The sequence below is a fragment of the Dicentrarchus labrax genome, unplaced genomic scaffold (genome assembly GCF_905237075.1).
Source record: "Dicentrarchus labrax unplaced genomic scaffold, dlabrax2021, whole genome shotgun sequence".
NCBI classification, from domain to species: domain Eukaryota; kingdom Metazoa; phylum Chordata; class Actinopteri; family Moronidae; genus Dicentrarchus; species Dicentrarchus labrax.
In genome coordinates, this window is record NW_026136706.1 from 75,001 (window position 1) to 80,534 (window position 5,534).

The following is a 5,534-nucleotide window of genomic DNA, read 5'->3' on the forward strand; positions in this document are numbered from 1 at the left end:
GGCAGTTAGCGGCAGTTAGCGGTTGCTACGAGCAGGTTTTTACATTATTAACGTGAAAAAATACGACAATTTAAGATTTTTTATTTCTGTAAATCAACAGCTGCAAACATCTTCAACTATTGTTACGAAGTTTGTGACGATGTTTGTTACGATGTTTGTTACGATGTTTGTGACGATGTTTGTGACGATGTTTGTTACGATGTTTGTTACGATGTTTGTGACGATGTTTGTTACGATGTTTGTGACGATGTTTGTGACGATGTTTGTGACGATGTTTGTGACGATGTTTGTTACGATGTTTGTGACGATGTTTGTGACGATGTTTGTTACGATGTTTGTTACGATGTTTGTGACGATGTTTGTTACGATGTTTGTGACGATGTTTGTGACGATGTTTGTTACGATGTTTGTGACGATGTTTGTTACGATGTTTGTTACGCTTTTCATGAACGTAACTTTGTAGCTAGCTGGTAGTAAAACCACCAATATTTAAACAGTGGATTAGAGTTTATTGATTATAGATTATTGATTGTACATATAGAATATAGTTTACAGACTGTTTATTGATAATAGATTATTGATTGTACATATAGAATATAGTTTACACACTGTTTAATGATTATAGATTATTGATTGTACATATAGAATATAGTTTATACACCGTTTAATGATTATAGATTATTGATTGTACATATAGAATATAGTTTATACACTGTTTAACGATTATAGATTATTGATTGTACATATAGAATATAGTTTATACACTGTTTAATGATTATAGATTATTGATTGTACATATAGAATATAGTTTACACACTGTTTAATGATTATAGATTATTGATTGTACATATAGAATATAGTTTACACACTGTTTAATGATTATAGATTATTGATTGTACATATAGAATATAGTTTATACACTGTTTAATGATTATAGATTATTGATTGTACATATAGAATATAGTTTATACACTGTTTAATGATTATAGATTATTGATTGTACATATAGAATATAGTTTACACACCGTTTAATGATTATAGATTATTGATTGTACATATAGAATATCGTTTATACACTGTTTAATGATTATATATTATTGATTGTACATATAGAATATAGTTTATACACTGTTTATTGATTATAGATTATTGATTGTACATATAGAATATAGTTTACACACTGTTTATTGATTATAGATTATTGATTGTACATATAGAATATAGTTTATACACTGTTTATTGATTATAGATTATTGATTGTACATATAGAATATAGTTTACACACTGTTTATTGATTATAGATTATTGATTGTACATATAGAATATAGTTTACACACTGTTTATTGATTATAGATTATTGATTGTACATATAGAATATAGTTTACACACTGTTTAATGATTATAGATTATTGATTGTACATATAGAATATAGTTTATACACTGTTTATTGATTATAGATTATTGATTGTACATATAGAATATAGTTTACACACTGTTTATTGATTATAGATTATTGATTGTACATATAGAATATAGTTTACACACTGTTTATTGATTATAGATTATTGATTGTACATATAGAATATAGTTTACACACTGTTTATTGAGGAGTTATGTGCTGTAGCTCACTGAGACACTAATCTTCTGCCAAACAACAACACTTCAGTACCGAGGAGAGCAAACGCCAAGAGACTCGGATCCACCACACTGAACTATTCAGTCCGTCTGTTTCCCACCAAACTGCCACTGACTCTGAGAACATCAGAACAACACAAACCCGCCTGTGCACCACATTTATTTTGGTTTTCTTTCCATTTTTTTCCCACCAACTCTCAATGAAACAAATCTCTACAAATAAAATATGTACCAACACGAACAACACCGAGTACCACAGGAAGTATATTCAATCAGATTATTTTATATTGTCTGCCTCACACAACACAGCAGTGGTTAGCTTAGCTTCTTTTAGCAACAAGTCCATCTGGAAACTCTGTAAATCACCATGCTGTTAGCTAACTAACTAATGAGTCTTCACTCTGTGTCACTAACAGTTGAAGATTGATTGACGGGTGAGTATCAGGATATTATTGGTTGAAATCAGTTAGTTCATGCTGACGTAAGCTCGCGTCACATTTAGTTTCACAGGAAGACACAATGATTGATTATTGATATAAAAATATAAAGAAATAAAGTGTTTGTGTTAAATATAACTGAGGATCTTAAAGGGTTAAAAATAAACACAGTCGGTCTTTATGCAGCGTTTTGTTTGTTTGTTTGTTCCTGTGAATAAAACAGAATGAAATGTGAACCATTAAAGAGCTGCAGTTGTTTATAATAAAGCACTGAAGAGCTTCCAGATCGACACAAACACCAAAACACTGATTTTAAGGATTTATTTTGTAAAAAATAAAGTTCTGATAATTTCCTAATTAAATAATAACTTCTTAATTCCCACAGTAAATATGAAATAATATATATAATATATATTATATATAATATTATATTTTATATTATATATATTATAATGTTTTTACCATCAGCCGAAATAAAATAAATATCTTTATATTTTTATTTAAGATAAAAACAACCAAAGAGCAACAGAAGAATAAAAACACTGAATTGATCCAGAATCTTATTAAGTCGTATTAAGTGCATCAGTAAATGAATCTGATGCAGTTATTGATCAGTTAGTTATTGATCAGTTAATCAGCTTTTATTGTTCAATATAACATTAAATAAACATAAAATATCTGTCAGTGATAGAAAAGAAAACAACAACAAACAACAAACAAGGTGTTATTTGTGTGTTAATGGGGGCCGTTAACCCCCCCCCATAAGACCCGTTATTGATCACATATTGGCGATATGTGCTCATTGACAGTATAAATAACTCCCTGTGGCTCAGTGACTGACTGCAGTACTCTGTGTATTTATATTTAGACTGTGTATTTATATTCCTGCAGACGGACCCTCCAGCTGCCGTTAACGACCCCCCGGGTACCCGGTACCCGGTACCCGGTAAACAACAACCTACCGCTCCATCCATCCGTCCGTCCGCCCGTCCTCCTCTGTGGCCGTCGGCCGGCCTCCGTGCTGCGGTTGTCGGTGTGTTCAGTGTCCGTGTGTCGGTGCTCGGTACCGCCGGGGCCTCCTCTCTCCGGTTCTGCCCGCCTCCTCGGTGCGACCCTCCGCGCGAGCCCCGCCGCCATCAGCGCCAGCGCCACGTCAAGCACGCGCTGCACGAGGCGACACACTTCCGCCTCGTCGCTCATGTTGATTTCAAAATAAGAGCTGTTTATCAACAGTGCGGGAATTTATTATGTTTATGGATGTTTGGATCCAGTATTTTCATTAAAAGAGATTAAAAGTTTTACACTTTATCTTACTGTAACATAAAATCTGTAACGTTTACTGTTAATTTAATAGATTAAACTGTTGAATTCAAGTTTAATACTTTAAATACGTTTCTAAATGTCTCTAAAAATTAGTAATAAAAATGAAATATATTTGTTCTGTTATTCTACTTGGATTTGTTTGTTAATTAAAATATATCTTAATAATTAACTTTTCACAACAGAAACGTTGAATAAATGTTACTGTAATTACACAGATAATAACTTTTATTACAGTTCTATAACTTTTAACATTCACATTAAAATAATAACAATCCAATAATAACAGCACTCTGCTGTAAATGTAAGTCTGATTATTGGATTAAAGCAGAGTTCACCTGGATTTATTGATCATTGGTTTGTAAGCTTTTATTTTGTAAAGAAAAAAAACGAGCTAACTTAAACCGGAAGTTCCGTGTGTTCCGGTTTGAATCTAACTTGACGTCGCTGCCATAAAACAGCCAGCAGCCTCTGCAGTGACACACACACACACACACACACACACACACACACTCTGTACGAGGGGATCACATTATTGATCAGCAGAGGGATCAATATGAGAGGGAGCATGCGCACAAACAGCTTTATTTGAACGTCAGATATGAACTCGTAGTAAGAGAAGAAGAACAGGGATTACGGATTCTCATGGCGGACGCACTGCGCTCTGATTGGCCCGCAGCTCTTCACCTCGGGCCAATCAGAGCGCAGGATGCAGGAGGCTGCCGCTCCTAGCAACAAGAGACTTTTATTTTTTATAACAGCTGCACAACCTGGTCCCACTGGTACCAGAACCAGAACCAGAACTACACAACCTGGTCTCACTGGTACCAGAACCAGAACCAGAACTGCACAACCTGGTCTCACTGGTACCAGAACCAGAACTACACAACCTGGTCTCACTGGTACCAGAACCAGAACCAGAACCCCACTGGTACCAGAACCAGAACTACACAACCTGGTCTCACTGGTACCAGAACCAGAACCAGAACTACACAACCTGGTCTCACTGGTACCAGAACCAGAACCAGAACTACACAACCTGGTCTCACTGGTACCAGAACCAGAACTACACAACCTGGTCTCACTGGTACCAGAACCAGAACCAGAACTACACAACCTGGTCTCACTGGTACCAGAACCAGAACCAGAACTACAAACCGGTCCACGGTACCACCAAACCAAACACACAACCGCCACCACCAAACCAGAACTACACAACCTGGTCTCACTGGTACCAGAACCAGAACTACAGAACCAGAACCAGTGGCGGACTGTGACAATAATTCAGGCCGGGGGTTTGATCCCAGACCACCACCAGCTGTTTAATGTAATGTTAGAGTGTCAAACAATAAAGGCTCCACACACACACACACACACACACACACACACACACACACACACACACACACACCTTAATGTGCAGGTTACACATTAAACAGTGGAATAGTAAATTAAATAAAATAGTTTCCACCATCATCCTATTTTTAAAGTCACAAATACAGACAGTTCATCAGTTCCAACTCAGGCAGGACTCAGTTGGCTCTTTCTCCACCTGACTTTAGCTTCTGCTGTGGCAGATCTGCAGTGTGAGGAGAGATGTGTGTGTGTGCCTCAGTAGCTGTATCTATCATTGTTTAACCTACTGTAGATGAACCCAGGACAATAGTGATATGGACACTTCAATGACTTCATTTACTGTTTATCAGACCACAGATGAGACAAGAATTAGGTTGAAAACAGACTGTTTCTGGGGCGGGGCCTCACTGATTACACTGACTAATTATAAAACATTTCTATTGTTAATGTCACTAATTTTACATAACTTTAGAAATGTATTAATGATGAATGAATTTAACCTATTAATTATTAATTTAATCTATTAAATAAAAAAGGAAGTGTTCATTAAATAAGCAGTAATGTTCTGATTATTTCCAGTCACAGTGTTTATTTTACATTAGTCATGTAAATAGTTTTACAGTGTGTTATAAAGAGTGACACATTAAAACCAGTCAGTGAGTGTGTGTGTGTCCAACTCTTCCTCACAGGTTAGTTAATGACAGACAGTCAGTGAGTGTGTGTGTGTCCAACTCTTCCTCACAGGTTAGTTAATGACAGACAGTCAGTGAGTGTGTGTGTGTCCAA

The 5,534-nt window shown here is 35.7% G+C and overlaps 1 long non-coding RNA gene across 3 annotated transcripts; it reads right to left on the bottom strand.

The window, feature by feature from the left end:
• Positions 1 to 3,675: 3,675 nt before the first annotated feature.
• LOC127365097 (uncharacterized) lies at positions 3,676 to 5,528 on the bottom strand. Of its 3 annotated transcripts, none has more exons than XR_007885120.1 (3): positions 4,612 to 5,528; positions 4,390 to 4,467; positions 3,676 to 4,246 (listed from the first exon to the last, which is right to left on the bottom strand). It is a non-coding gene; the product is annotated as an uncharacterized LOC127365097 (long non-coding RNA). The 3 variants fall into 3 exon arrangements; XR_007885118.1 differs by having other exon boundaries at positions 4,348 to 4,467; XR_007885119.1 differs by lacking the exon at positions 4,612 to 5,528 and adding an exon at positions 4,468 to 4,548 and having other exon boundaries at positions 4,348 to 4,431.
• Between the last annotated feature and the right edge of the window lie 6 nt (positions 5,529 to 5,534).